The sequence below is a fragment of the Esox lucius genome, chromosome 4, assembly GCF_011004845.1.
Source record: "Esox lucius isolate fEsoLuc1 chromosome 4, fEsoLuc1.pri, whole genome shotgun sequence".
Taxonomy (NCBI): Eukaryota; Metazoa; Chordata; class Actinopteri; order Esociformes; family Esocidae; genus Esox; species Esox lucius.
The window spans coordinates 21,607,514-21,622,243 of record NC_047572.1 but is presented as its reverse complement, the minus strand read 5'-3'; the positions used below and the strand labels follow the sequence as shown (position 1 = coordinate 21,622,243).

The 14,730-nt window shown below is 42.8% G+C and overlaps 1 long non-coding RNA gene across 2 annotated transcripts; it reads right to left on the bottom strand.

Annotated features, from left to right (window-relative positions):
* Positions 1-1,422: 1,422 nt before the first annotated feature.
* On the bottom strand, positions 1,423-12,011 carry LOC105029086. 2 transcript variants are annotated; one of them, XR_002196672.3, is made up of 5 exons: positions 11,925-12,011; positions 11,648-11,785; positions 3,855-3,971; positions 3,205-3,365; positions 1,423-1,569 (listed from the first exon to the last, which is right to left on the bottom strand). It is a non-coding gene; the product is annotated as an uncharacterized LOC105029086 (long non-coding RNA). The 2 variants fall into 2 exon arrangements; XR_829451.5 differs by having other exon boundaries at positions 11,648-12,000.
* Between the last annotated feature and the right edge of the window lie 2,719 nt (positions 12,012-14,730).

Genomic DNA, 14,730 nt, shown 5'->3' with positions numbered 1-14,730 from the left:
GCTACTCATTATTATTACATGATGACTAGATTACATCTTAAGGTGTTTTGTGAGGATTTTGGACGGCTTTGGTTCTTCACAAATGCATTCTGTCTCTCCACACCTTAGATGGAATATCAGTTACTACAATCAGGTCTAAAGTACCAGTTACTAGTAGTAGTACGGGTAATTGTTCAAGATTAGTAGTTACTACTAAGCGTTCTAGAGTAGTAGTTACTACTGAAATCCCAGTCTTGAACAGAAACTAACACCGTTCTCAAAGTTGTCAACTCTGTTAGAGGACAGCTGCATGGGTGTGGAAGGCTTGGGGAAAAGGATAATGGATTCTGGCCAAACAACTTCCTTTCCTCTGCAACTGACACCTGTTAGTAATAGCCTGTCTGTGGCGTTCAGGATAACTGCTCTGAATATCAGATGAGAAATATCACTGAGAGATTAATGGAAGAATAGATATTCCCAGGATTAGAGTTACATACAGATCTCATTTCAAGCATGTTTTCTATTGGTGCCATCCCGAACAGTATACAAGATTTTCTGCTTGTATGGGAGTTTGTAGAGTGAACACACTAGTATTCAATAGAGATTATGCAAATGATATTCATTATATATCCTGCCCTTAATTCACCAAACCCTGACATAATTAACAAACACATCCACCGTGAAAAAAAACAGGAACGCATTCTCAATTCAAACCACTAAACCTTTAAAAGTCCCTTTAAATCGTTCAACTTTTAAACAAGAAGATTTGATGACGTTGAATGTTGATGTCCCTTTATTTCTTTTTTATCAGTCAGGGCTTGTTGGAGGGGAGGGAGGAATGGAGAAAAGGCAGAAGAGAGAGAGAGAGAGAGAGAGAGGCAGGGGAAGGCAGAAAAGAGAGGGAGGTGAATGCAGGATAAAGGGAGGTGAAGGCAAGATAGAGAGAGGGAGGCAAAGGCAGGGAAGAGAGGGAAATTAAGGCAAAATAAAGGGAGGTGGAGGTAGGAGGGCATGGGAGAAGTGAAGGTAAGTGAGAGGGAGGGGATGGCAGGAGAGAGAGGGAGGTGAAGGTAATAAAAAGGAGGTGAACATGGGAGAGAGGGAGAGAGAGAGAGGTAAAGGCAGGTGAGAGAGAATGGGAAGAAGGGAGGAGAGAGAGAGCGGAGGTTAAGGGAGGAGAGAGAAGAAGGTGAAGGCAGTAGAGATTCTGATTTGGAGGAGAGATGATAGATAGCTAACACATCTGAGGCAGATATCAGCCACTCAATCACGGCGGATCCAGCAGAAGACACCAGCAGAGAAAACACATTACCCATGTCTTGTTTTGTCGTGTTTATTATATTTAGAGCCACCGCCGCATACCCCTCCGGGTCATATGACAATCCCCATCCTCTTTACTTTCTACAAAGTTTCTCCAAAACTGTTGGGAGCTTCATTCTCTTCTTTTTTTTTTTTTTTTTTCTCTTAGGGTGCTCTTCTGTATCTCGTCGCCCCATGAGGCCCTTCGTCGGTGGCTGTCTGCCTGGTTGTGGCGGTGGTGTCAGAGAGCTAACAGCAGAGAATGGATAGACAATAGATACAGTAGAGAGACTGGGGGGAAGACAGAGAGAGAGAGACAAGGCAAAAAGCTGATTTTATGTGCCCATTCTGAGGCGTGAAAAGGCGCTCTTTAGAATGAATAAAGTGAAACACTTAAAGACATTATCAGGCTCTTTCATTTCTCACATTTTTTTCTTCGGGTGTCTGAGAGTAAACACATCTGCATATCTGAGTCATTGGTTTCAAGGGAGCTGTTATGAGCTATAACCTTAAATACATCCCCCTCTCACTATTTCTTTCTCTTTCTCTCTTTCTATCGCTGTCTGTCTTTTTGTTGGTCTTCTCTCTGTTTGTCTCTCTCTCTCTCTCTATACCTTCTATCTGACCATCTTTCTCTCTCTTTATCTGTCTTTATCTTATTTTGGTCAGTCTCTCCGTCCGTATATCTCTCTAATTTCTTCTTTGCCTGTCTGTCTGCCTGTTTGTCTGTTTGGCTCTTTAGAGTATCTCACCAAGGCGGGGATTCAAACAAATGTTTATTGAACCCACCCTATGCCTCGTGTAGTGAACTACTGTGGGTATACTCACACTCCACTCGCTCCCTAAGCCTCGTGTAATGAACTACTGTGGGTATACTCACACTCCACTCGCTCCCTATGCCTCGTGTAGTGAACTACTGTGGGTATACTCACACTCCACTCGCTCCCTATGCCTCGTTTAGTGAACTACTGTGGGTATACTCACACTCCACTCGCTCCCTAAGCCTCGTGTAGTGAACTACTGTGGGTATACTCACACTCCACTCGCTCCCTATGCCTCGTGTAGTGAACTACTGTGGGTATACTCACACTCCACTCGCTCCCTATGCCTCGTGTAGGGAACTACTGTGGGTATACTCACACTCCACTCGCTCCCTAAGCCTCGTGTAGTGAACTACTGTGGGTATACTCACACTCCACTCGCTCCCTATGCCTTGTGTAGTGAACTACTGTGGGTATACTCACACTCCACTCGCTCCCTAAGCCTCGTGTAGAGAACTACTGTGGGTATACTCACACTCCACTCGCTCCCTATGCCTCGTGTAGTGAACTACTGTGGGTATACTCACACTCCACTCGCTCCCTATGCCTCGTGTAGTGAACTACTGTGGGTATACTCACACTCCACTCGCTCCCTATGCCTCGTGTAGTGAACTACTGTGGGTATACTCACACTCCACTCGCTCCCTAAGCCTCGTGTAGTGAACTACTGTGGGTATACTCACACTCCACTCGCTCCCTATGCCTCGTGTAGTGAACTACTGTGGGTATACTCACACTCCACTCGCTCCCTATGCCTCATGTAGTGAACTACTGTGGGTATACTCACACTCCACTCGCTCCCTATGCCTCGTGTAGTGAACTACTGTGGGTATACTCACACTCCACTCGCTCCCTAAGCCTCGTGTAGTGAACTACTGTGGGTATACTCACACTCCACTCGCTCCCTATGCCTCGTGTAGTGAACTACTGTGGGTATACTCACACTCCACTCGCTCCCTAAGCCTTGTGTAGTGAACTACTGTGGGTATACTCACACTCCACTCGCTCCCTAAGCCTCGTGTAGTGAACTACTGTGGGTATACTCACACTCCACTCGCTCCCTATGCCTATCCTGTTTGTTATTGAAGAGAGTGTGTGTCTGTACCGATTAGTGTCCGGTTGATGGTAAACTGGCACGAGCCGGTGTTCTGGAGCGGTCCAAGACCGGTCAGGGCCTCTGTCTCTGCCGCTACCGTCATCTTGAACGGCCAAGCGTGTTAAGCCTAGGGCCACATCTCAGCCAGGAATATGGTCAACACACAAACCCTAACAAAAGACACACACACACACATTATTTGCAAGCCATCAGACAACTGTATACCTGACCACCTGACCATCTCCAGGGACTCATCTGGGCACACACACACTCATGCACGCATTCCCCCAAATACGCTAGCACGCACACACTCGCACAAACACACACACACAAACACTCACTGTAAACATGAAGGTATATACTACTTGTGAAGACATATGTCTTGATGCTATTATTATGAAATATTCTCATCATCAGTGTTGCTGATACTGTTGTTTCTTTTACTCATAATCTTTTTAAGGAATTTGCAAGTAAAGATTTTCCTGCGATGGGTTCTCTGTGTATTCTGTGCATGCTGTATAACTATTACAACTTGAAACACACTTCTGTCAGTGTTGGGCTCAGAACACGTGTATTATCAACAGCTTGAAAGGTCTGGGAAATGACACAGGAAATAACAGAGAGACAGAGAGGCTATGTATGTGATACATTTAACATACGGTTTCAATGGCAGACCAAGGCTGGGTCTGTAGTAGCCTCTCCTTTGGCCACTGTCATGTTCTGTCACATGCGGGGAGAGTGACTGATCCCTGTCACACTCATCAAACCCCCAGGACCTGAGAACACAAAGGAGGAAACAAACAAATATGGTTACTTATAAAAGAAAGGTCAGGGTTTTCCAGTTGTCTCTGTCTCTCTCTCTCTCTCTCTCTCTCTCTTTCTCGTATCTCACTTTTTCTCTCCCCACGTTTTACGATCTTCTTCTGCACAAATGTACAGTCTTTGTGCTCTTCACTGCATTCTGAACCAGAAGGTCAGATGGTAGGCTTTCATGTCACCTATGAAATGGATCACATTGTGTTCATCTATGTGCAGTGGGTCTGATGTAAACATTGCACAATCTTTGATACATTGCTATGCTTTCATTTATAAAGTCCTTTTACAAAAACACTCACTGTACCGAGCACAATTACTAAACGTTAGACATGAGTTACCAAACACACTGTACCTAACACTATTTCTAACACTTAGACAAATGAGTTACTAAATCCACTGTACCTAACACGATTACTAACCTTAAGACATATGAGTTACCAAACCCACTGTACCTAAGAAAATGATGACCCTTTAGATATATGTTACCAAATCCACTGTACCTAACACAATTACTAACCTGTTCACATATGAGTTACCAAACCTACTGTGCCAAACATCATTACTAACTTTAAGACATATGAGTTACCAAACCCACTGTACCTAAGAAAATTATGACCCTTTAGATATATGTTACCAAATCCACTGTACCTAACACAATTACTAACCTGTTCACATATGAGTTACCAAACCCACAGTACCTAACACGATTACTAACTTTAAGACATATGAGTTACCAAACCCACTGTACCTAAGAAAATTACTAACCTGTTCACATATGAGTTACCAAACCCACTGTGCCTAACATCATTACTAACTTTAAGACATATGAGTTACCAAACCCACTGTGCCTAACATCATTACTAACTTTAAGACATATGAGTTACCAAACCCACTGTACCTAACATCATTACTAACTTTAAGACATATGAGTTACCAAACCCACTGTACCTAACATCATTACTAGCCATTCTAAGGGACATAGAAATATAGACATTCCTTTGGCTCCTACTGAGTTTGGCAAATCAGCCTTTTGTTTTCATGCACCTTATTTAAGGAACAATCTTCACATTGTTGTCATATTTTTAGTTTTGGTTACTGAAGAAATGTATGATAAATGTTTCTGTTTTTCTGTGCTTTCTTTCAGCTAGTACCTTGTGTGTACTTTGATGTGTTTTTGTAATTTCGTAATTCAGGGCTCCGATGTAAAAGAAACCTTGGTCTCATTTCTTGATAACATAAGGTTAACTAATAAAAATATTTGAGCACATCTACACTCAATGTGACTATTGGTTACCATGACAACGTCCTGTGGTTCAATGAAGATGAAGGAGTAGGGAAGGCTATCTGGGAGAGTTGGACACTTTTTGGCCAGGCGTCAAAGCGTGAAGTAGCTATTAGCAGATAAACACTTTATGTTCCTATGCTATAACCTGAGTGTGTGTTTCAGTTACAATAGCGGAGCTAGGGCTGGCCGACCTTTGTTGAACAAACGTGTTTCAAAGGGGTAGAATGCCAATGAAATCCACTGTTGACTCGCAACACCTCAACCCAATGAAATGCCTTGCGTACTAGATTGTTGTGTCAGGACTGCCAGGAAATTGCTGATTCAAACTGCATCAAAGAACGTCTATGTATGCCTTTAACCGTATGCTTTAGTCAAGAACCAACGGAAATAGGCATAATAAATTGAAATTATAAATAATAGGTTTAGTGTATTGACACAACTCTACATTCTCCAAGACATATCGAAGAAGACTCAAGACGCTGGATTATTTTGTTGTGTAAACCTGCAGATACCAACAGCTCGAAACGCCCCCTTCTGAGGTAGCATGCACCACATTTTCGATTTAGCCCCCCATGGAGGTTTGCAATTATGAAGACAATTGTGTTAGAAAGTTTCTGTGCAGTGCGCACACATATCAATCTATTGACCCATTCAGTCCTGTGTAGCAAATCTCAAACCCGCTGGTGTAAATTATTGAAAATGACTGAAATTATTACGCACGCTAAAATAAGACTATGTAGCATTACATCCTCAATCTTGTGATGTAAATGAGCCCAAAGAAAGAATTGTCAGAGTCTTCATTTACCACACCTACGACAGGCCTTTGGGGGAGGTTTCTTAAAACACCACATCCAATAGAAATCTTACCAATGAGACCGGTCTCTCCATTCAAACCATCTAGGATTGTATGTGTATGTTATGCTTTAGTAGGTGTGTACGCGTGTGGATAAGGGAATGCATGTACATGTGTTGGTGTAGCTTGGTAGGCCGTTTGGCGTTCTGTGCCACGGTGGGTTGCCGGGTTTCTAGGATCGTCCATGTATTCACTCATTACTTATTTTGCCATCTGCCACATTCTGATTGTTATTATAGATTGTACAAACGTACTGTACTTATGTGTGTGTGTGTATGCGCGTGCATGTTTGTATCATAGAGCATACACTATACCACAGTGTGGTGTTTCTGCTTGGTGCTGTTCCATGGGTACTTCCGGTGGTATTGTGGCGCTATGCAGCAGAGATGATTCATGACTTTCACTGCTGTTTTCACGGAGAAAATTCATACAATAAATCTGTCTCTGCCTTGCTGTATGTCACTGTCACACACAAATACATGCACACAAATGCATGCACACACACACAGTAGCTTTCTTAAGCTACACACACACACGCTTTGGAGTCTTATGACTCCCACTCAAACAGAACATGAAAATAATCTGTTCTTTTTGTATTTATTTTTTTTTATAACAAAGTAGGCTTATTTCTTGAATATTCCATGGAGGAATGAACAGCTTATGACACTGTTTACAAATAACCTAATCATCAATCAGTGTGTCTTCTAGATAAAATTCATTCATACTTCCAAAATACACCATTTGGGTATCAGATTACTGTCATTCCTGCCGGTTTAAATGTGCCCTGTTGTACTTTGTCTCTGTTTGTACTTTTATCTACATGCTACATCTGTGTCGGCTTTACAAAGGCAAATCTCTTTTCATGTGGTACTTGTACTTAGCAGAGGTCAGTGAAGACAATAGGTTAGAGGAAATGAGAGCAGCAACAAAGACCCAGTTGTTTACCTTATACACAGTTAAGCCCAATTGACAATTTGTTTTCAGTGTCATCAACTGCCATCAATACAAATAAGAATTGGATCCTAATTGGCCATGCTTGGTGAAATGTGGTAAAATAAATAAATACATATGGGTAAAATAGAAGCCAGATGGCTCTCACAATGATGTCAGTCACAGCTGAGATGAAATATAAAAAAGGAAATATAATTTTGAGTTGCTATAATGCCAAGAGAAGTCTTAACTGTATTCTCTGTATTCCATCATGTTATCTAAAAGTGGAATGAGGTCCATTAATTATTGTAAACATAAAAATAAATAAAAAGATCGGCAAATGAGCTATCAACTTCCTCATAACTGCTAAACCACACCTCAGACTTGTTTTCTCTATAACTTTTTTCCGAGTGTCGTTACGTCACAGGGCTTGTGGTATTCTTACAACTCACAGCATACAGGAAGCGTGTCATGGCAAAACAGGTCCCTGTCACTGTTTCCACTCCTCAGAGAAGGACCACGGGGCTAAATTTAACCTTGCTAACACCAATAACATGATTTTTGATGCCCAAAATAAACACTTCAACAATTGTTGAGTTTATATTTATACACAACATGCTATTTTTACCTACACAGGCTAATATGGTTTTGTGACTGTATGTAGTTGTATTTTATGTTAAATGGGTGGTCCAATACTTACCTGGCCAATCAGGAGGGTAAGAGGGGACATGTTAGGAACAAGACATACAGTACAATCACCTGGGTTGGCTTATCTGACTCGTAACTACACAATATTTATTAATAGAAAATAATTGCCATGACATTCTGTAGTGATGCTATCATTTTAGGCCCGCCTAACACACCATCAATCAATCTCCCTTTACTTCAACAAAAGTTTTATATGCAGCTCTCACATTCATAACCTGGTCACATCTGCAACTACTACTACACGACATCCCCCAAAACACATCTAGCAATTACACTGCCTCCACCTCTACCAAAACACAGCTAGTAATTACACTACCTCCACCCCCGCCAAATGACATCCAGCAATTACACCACCGCCATCTCCGCCAAAAACCAGCTAGCAATTGCACCACCTCTACCTCTGCCAAAACACAGCCAGCAATTACACCACCTAATGATCCGCCAAACACAGCTAGCAATTACACTGCCACCACCACCAAAACACAGCTAGCTTTTACAGCAGATCCACCACCACCAAAACACGGCTAGCAATTACACCACCACCACCAAAACACAGCTAGCTTTTGCAGCAGATCCACCACCACCAAAACACAGCTAGCTTTTACAGCAGATCCACCACCACCAAAACACAGCTAGCTCTTTCAGAACCTAAACCACTGCCAGTCTGGGATCAAGATATCAGAGAGATTGAGCTTTATGTGGATTATATGTTATCATAAACAGATCATTCTATACTCTTGCATGCAACAACAACAATAACATCTGTCCCATCTCTCATTTGTCATTAAGTTGTGTAGGTTCTGGATCTCTTGCCCACTTGGCACTGTGTCAGAGGGAGAGGAGAGGAGGTGGGGGGAAGGGAGAGGAGGGGAGGGGATAGCAGAAAGGGGAGGGGAGACGCAGGGCTGGAGGGTTTGGACAGGGGCCAGAAGCAGAATGGTTAACTCTGGTCTGTCAGTCTGGAGCCATTGTTGTGACTGCCCCCCTAACTCTCTCTGGCTGGGAGCAGAGGGCAGCGCAGCAAACGGCTGATACTACAGACTTTACAGCTCAGCTCTGTCCTCGTACAGGCCAAACACTGAGAGGGAAAACACAGGCACACACTTTTATATTCACACATTGTCACACAAAGACACACACACACGTTTGACCGGAAAAACTGAAATCCATGTTCCATACCCTGAACGTTTCCCAAATGTGTAAATCTTACTTAGCTCTAACTCAAATCCCTAAATGTAACCGGTAACTCCTAAACGTATAAGTTGTAAACCTTTTACCCTAAAACTTTCCCCTAACATGGAAATGGATCTTTCTCTCTCACACACACTCACAAACACACAGTTCTGAAATGAAGGCTGCAGATACAACCCCAGTTTCTCTGTCTCTCTCTCCATCCATCCTTTTCTTCCTGTTTGTCCATAACTTGTCCCTCTGTAAGTCTATGCTCCTTCTGTTTCTCTGACTCTACTGCTGTCCACTGATAGTCCAACAGCCCGTTGATATGGAGAGGCTTTGCAGAAAGCAGATTATTTCTCATTGTCTGAGGAGAAATGCGAGCCAAAGGCTTCCTATAAATAGTTGGTGTTACTCCACTTTGCTCAGCTCCATGCTCTACAAGAGAGCAGGACTCAGGATTGAGTCTTTAGGCCAGGTCACTGTGTTACTATGGTGACACAGACACTGCATGTGTGTGACTGGGTGTGGGTTTGACATGGGTGTATAAGTGTGTGTGTTAAGGTGTTTGAATGTGTGTGCATGTGTGTGTGTGTGTGTGTGTGTGTGTGTGTGTGTGTGAACTGAACAGGCATCTCCATACAGTTTTTTGACCAGCGGTGACTATTCTCCCAGGCCCTGTAGTTATATCAGAGAGCATGTTGGGTAACAGACTGGACGGCTGGAGTTCCCCTGGAGCTGCTCCAGACCTCCACGCCTACCTCTCTCTCTCCCACTCCCTCCCTTTCCCCTGCTCTCCCTCTTTCCCCTCTCCTCCCAACATCCCCATACTCCCCTCTAATCTTTTCTTAACTCTCTCCTTCCATATACCCTGATCTCCCTCCCTCCTCTCTCCTCCCCCCTTCTCTCCCATCCATCTCCTTGTCTCTCTTCCTGCCTCCCTCACTGTCTCTTTGACTCCCTCCCACTATCCCCTCCTTTCCCTTTGTCTTCTCTACTCCCTCCTTCCCTCTTTCTTTTTCTCCTGTCTCTACCTCTCCTCTCCATATTTTAATATAAGTTTTTCCCCTCTCCTCATGTCCTCCCCTCTCTTGACTGTGGGTTTCCACTGGCTCTGCTGTTGGAGACAGACATGGTTGTCTCAGGCTTTGTCTCAGGCTTATTTCCAATGCTGGTTTATTTGTCCTAGTCACTGCAGGCCAGCTATAATAGGTTCTGCTCTAAGAGTTGTGTCTGTTGCTTTGTCTGCCCTTCTCCTGAACAGCACTGGTCTGAGGTTCGTTTTTTGTACCAAACATCGAAGGCTTTCCCACGATGAGCCAAAACACTAACCTGATCTGGGAACAGTGTCTACCAATGCAGTCTACTTAATTTTTCTGCTGACTCATTTCCTTTAGTTCCTTTTTCTAAACATCAGAAATATATTCTGACTCCATTTTGAGAACAGTTTGAGAAAAAAAAGAAATCTCTCAAACTAAACCATTAAACCCACTACAGCAATCATCGCACAATCAGTCAGTGATGAAACTGTGTGCGATGATTGAAATGTGTTTTTGGAGGTCAGGGGCATATTTACAGTGATGTTTCCTCCCAAAATATCAAAAGGTTTTACTGTAAGTCACTATAGACAGGTCATAGGGGAGGAGGCTGAAAACGAGTCTGTATGTAAAGAAATAGATGGAGGCATGATGACATGAAATTGAGAAACAGAATGATGGTGGTCTGAAAGAGAGAGGTGGATGCATGATGATACGAAACAGAGGGATGGACTGATGATAAAATGACAGAGAGAAATGGAGAGATTATAATATGAAAGAGAGAAACGGAGTGATGTTATTATAAAAGAGATTTAAATAAACAGAGGGAGGTCTACAGAAAAGAGAGATAGAGAGATGGAGTGATGATGAAATGAAGGCGAGAGATGGATATGAGATGATATGAAAGAGTAAACCACAAAGAGCACTATAAATGTGGGTAGAACCAATGTCAGACCAGGGCCCTTGCCTTCTACTTGACAGCTCGGTGAAAGAAAAAGAAAGACTGAGTCAAAGACAGAAAAATACGAAAGATATAAAATATAGACCAAAGTTAGAAAAGGTGCAAGGGGAACAAATAGCAGGGAAAACTACAGGCAGAGAAAAAGGGTTAGGGAATGCTTACCTGCACCCACTCTCCTGAGAGTTTAACCCCTACGCTAAAGCAACCAGCCTCCGCACGCTTCAGTAGTGTTTACTGTACCTCACCCTAACACTAACCCTCCACTCAACCTGCTACAGTGACAAAGCAACGACTCATCACTGTTTCCAAACACACACACACATATACACACACACTTGTGACCTTGTAACACAGATATATCATACTGAGAAACATCTGTGGGATAGTAAGAGGTTATGTGTGTGTGTGTATGTGTGGGTGGGTGTGTGTCTGTGTGTAAACTATCTGTTGAGGGGTTTAAGTTTTCGTGTGTCTGTGATGTACGCGTTCAATTGTTCTGAATTCATTTGTTTCAGAGTACACAGGCTAACAAGTTTGTTCACCATTTATGTCATAAGACTGACAGTTACACGTTCATATTAGCTCTATTGCCATCCTGGATTCTGTATCTGGTACTGCCTTTGTCAAGCCAACAGGGTAGATGCATGCTGCATGTTAATGTGTCAAGTCTGTATGTGTGTCTCACTCACCATTATAACAGTCGGCTCGCTGGTGCCCTCTCAGTCATCTTGTTGTTATACAAACCACCAAGGAAAAAGTCAGCAATTACCACTGACAATATCAGCACTATGATGCCAGATCATCAGGTGGACACATTGAAATCCCGCCTAAAATTAGGAAAGGAAGATGTCAAACCGTGAATGCTTGCGTCAGCAGCCTGTAAGCTTTATCTAATAATGTCTTTACAGGTTCAATTCACAACTGTTGGTTAAGTACACAGAGGTAACAGTATGATAACCAGCTGACCAGGACTGGAAAGAGGGCTGCTCCCTGGGCCTTGTGGTTAAGTAGATAAGTGTCTTAATGGGGATTTGTTTATCTGCCAGTCTGGTCTTAAAGCGAGCCACACGCTCCCCTACTAGTCTGACTCAAGGTCTGCTGCTGAGGCTACAAGCCGCCACACAGAAAAAGACAGATAAATAACTTCCTCTTTCCACCCGTCAGCAACACTTCTCTCTCTCTCTCTTTCTCCGGCTCAGCCCTGTGATATCACGGAGCACAGGATGTGAAGTCAATTCCTGTTGTTTGTGCCGTGGGACCTGAATAGCCACGGTGAGACGTGGCCTGATCATAACAGCTGTGTTTCAGAGCTAAAAAAATAAATGCAAATGAACTAACCAGCCGGGTCAAAAGACCTATCTGGGCTCTCTGCCTGCTAACCCTGAACACTATGGCCTTGTTTTAGATGTATTATTCAAACGCTGGGCAATGTTCCTCTCAGTGTATTATGTAGGCTAGTCTCACCTGAGGCTCACAAAACAGCTCTTCGTTTCCATTTCCTCCTAGGTGTCTCCAACAGCCGGGTCACTCCGCAGGTGAAAACCTCATGCCTGCTATATAATGGAAGAGATTTTGCATAGTGAAATGGCCCCTAAGCCGCAGGTGTGAATTTGAAACGTGTACAGTACCAGAATGTATCTATATCTAAATATATCTATATCATCTCTCTGTCAAACCTCAGCTAGCAGCAGTCAAAAAGCTCAACTTTCCTCCATTCCCTGTGCTGGTAGTTCACAGCTACACCTAGTGAGTGACAGGCAGCTGTGACACCCAGCCATGGTAATAGAAGGCAATTATAAGCCCTGGCGAGAACCTCGACAATGGGGAAAAACTTTCATAAAGCCTCCCTCCTCCTGGGGCTTCCGACAACCACAGACAGTCAAATTAATTACTACAAAACATCAGACAGCGTGCACCGCACACAGAGAGACAACTCCTGGAAAGGAGGGATGATGAATGCAACAAGGAACAACACAGAGCCTGAACGGAGGGGATGGTGAGGTGGTGGTAATCAAAGAGTAAAGAAAGAAAGAAAGAAAGAAAGATGGAAAGAAAGGAAGGAGAAACATGCGGGTCCTTACAACAAATCATGTTTTCATCTAAATAAAGAAGCACAAGACAATAGAAGACTTGGGTACCTTGGAGACCAGGGAGACTACTTCTCCATGGCAACCACTGGTGGAGTGTGTGACAGTGCTGTGAAGTGTCTGGGAATGAAGAAGAGCGAGAGAGAGACAGAAAGAAAGAAAGAGACGGAGAAGAAAGAATAGAGATAGATAGGATAGAGTGAGAGGACATATCAGGTGCCATCTACATAACTGTATCCTATAATGAGAACATCCTGTCACAGTCCCAAGGCGAGAAAACTGGGAGGTTCATGGACTTTCTCTTATAAGGCATTATGTTGATGTTTCCAACAGCATTTTTATCCCGATGTGCTCATGAGCAAACACGGTTCTAAGCGTTGCTATGGAGAAAAAGACCATGTGGCCTTCAGAGGTGTTCAGCTGTGATATTTTTGTGTTTTGCTATCCATTGAATGCTAGAAGATTTGTGCTGGGGCACATGTGTGCATACATGTCAGTTTAGTGTCTTTCAAACGTGTGTGTGTGTGCAGTGTGTGCAGTGCGTGTTCACTGTTTGTACACTAAGGCAAATAAAAACATGGATCTGTAATTGTGTGTATGTTTGATGTGTGAGTGGAGAGTGGTCAACGTGAGTTTGATTGGTAACATTAATGTGGCCCAGGTGAATTTACTTTTATTTTAACTTCCTTGGGCTGTTTTGTCATCGCTATCAGAATGTTAAAACAAACCAGACGGCAAAAATCTACTCCACTGATTGACTTTCTGGGAGTTTTGTTGTATTACTATTCACTCATTTCCTGACCCACAGTTCTCCAGTGACCGTGAGAGATTTCTTTCTCACCAAGAAACATCCCACCCAAAACCACAACTGACATTGTTTCCTCTTCTATCATTATCCTCTATATTAATGGTAGTGGCTTAAATTATGAATATGTATTTCTTTCAGATTGTTTGTTGTTTGACTCAGTGGATACTATGGAACTGGCAAGTGTTCATGAAAAGCTATCTAAAGGAGAGTGCAATGTGACTAAAACCTGTATGGGGTTCGCAAACGAGACATGTGCAACATCTGTGATGCAAGACACAGTCGTGCATCTGGTCACAATCCACAATATACAGTTGTGCTCGAATGTTTGCATACCCTGGCAGAAATTGTGACATTTTGGCATTGATTTTGAAAATATGACTGATCATTGAAAAAAAAGGTATTTTATTAAAGGATAGTGATCATTTGAAGTCTTTATGATCACAAGAAAACATCAAATTGCTATTAGTGTCTGTGTATATATAGTCAATGAGTTTGTTAGCTCTCACATGGATGCACTGAGCAGGCTAGAAACTGAGATATGGGGAGCAGAAAAGACCTGCGTAACAAGGTAATGGAATGTTATAAAGATGGAAAAGGATATAAAAAGATATCCAAAGCCTTGCAAATGCCAGTCAGTACTGTTGAATCACTTATTAAGGAGTGGAGAATTCGCGGATGTCTTGATACCAAGTCAAGGTCAGGTAGACCAAGAAAGATTTCAGCCAAAACTGCTTGAAGAATTGTTCCGGATACAAAGAAAAACCCACAGCTAACCTCAGGAGACATACAGGCTGCTCTGGAAAAATATGGTGTGGTTGTTTCAAGGAGCACAATACGATGATACTTTAACAAAATTGAGCTGCATGGTTGAGTTGCC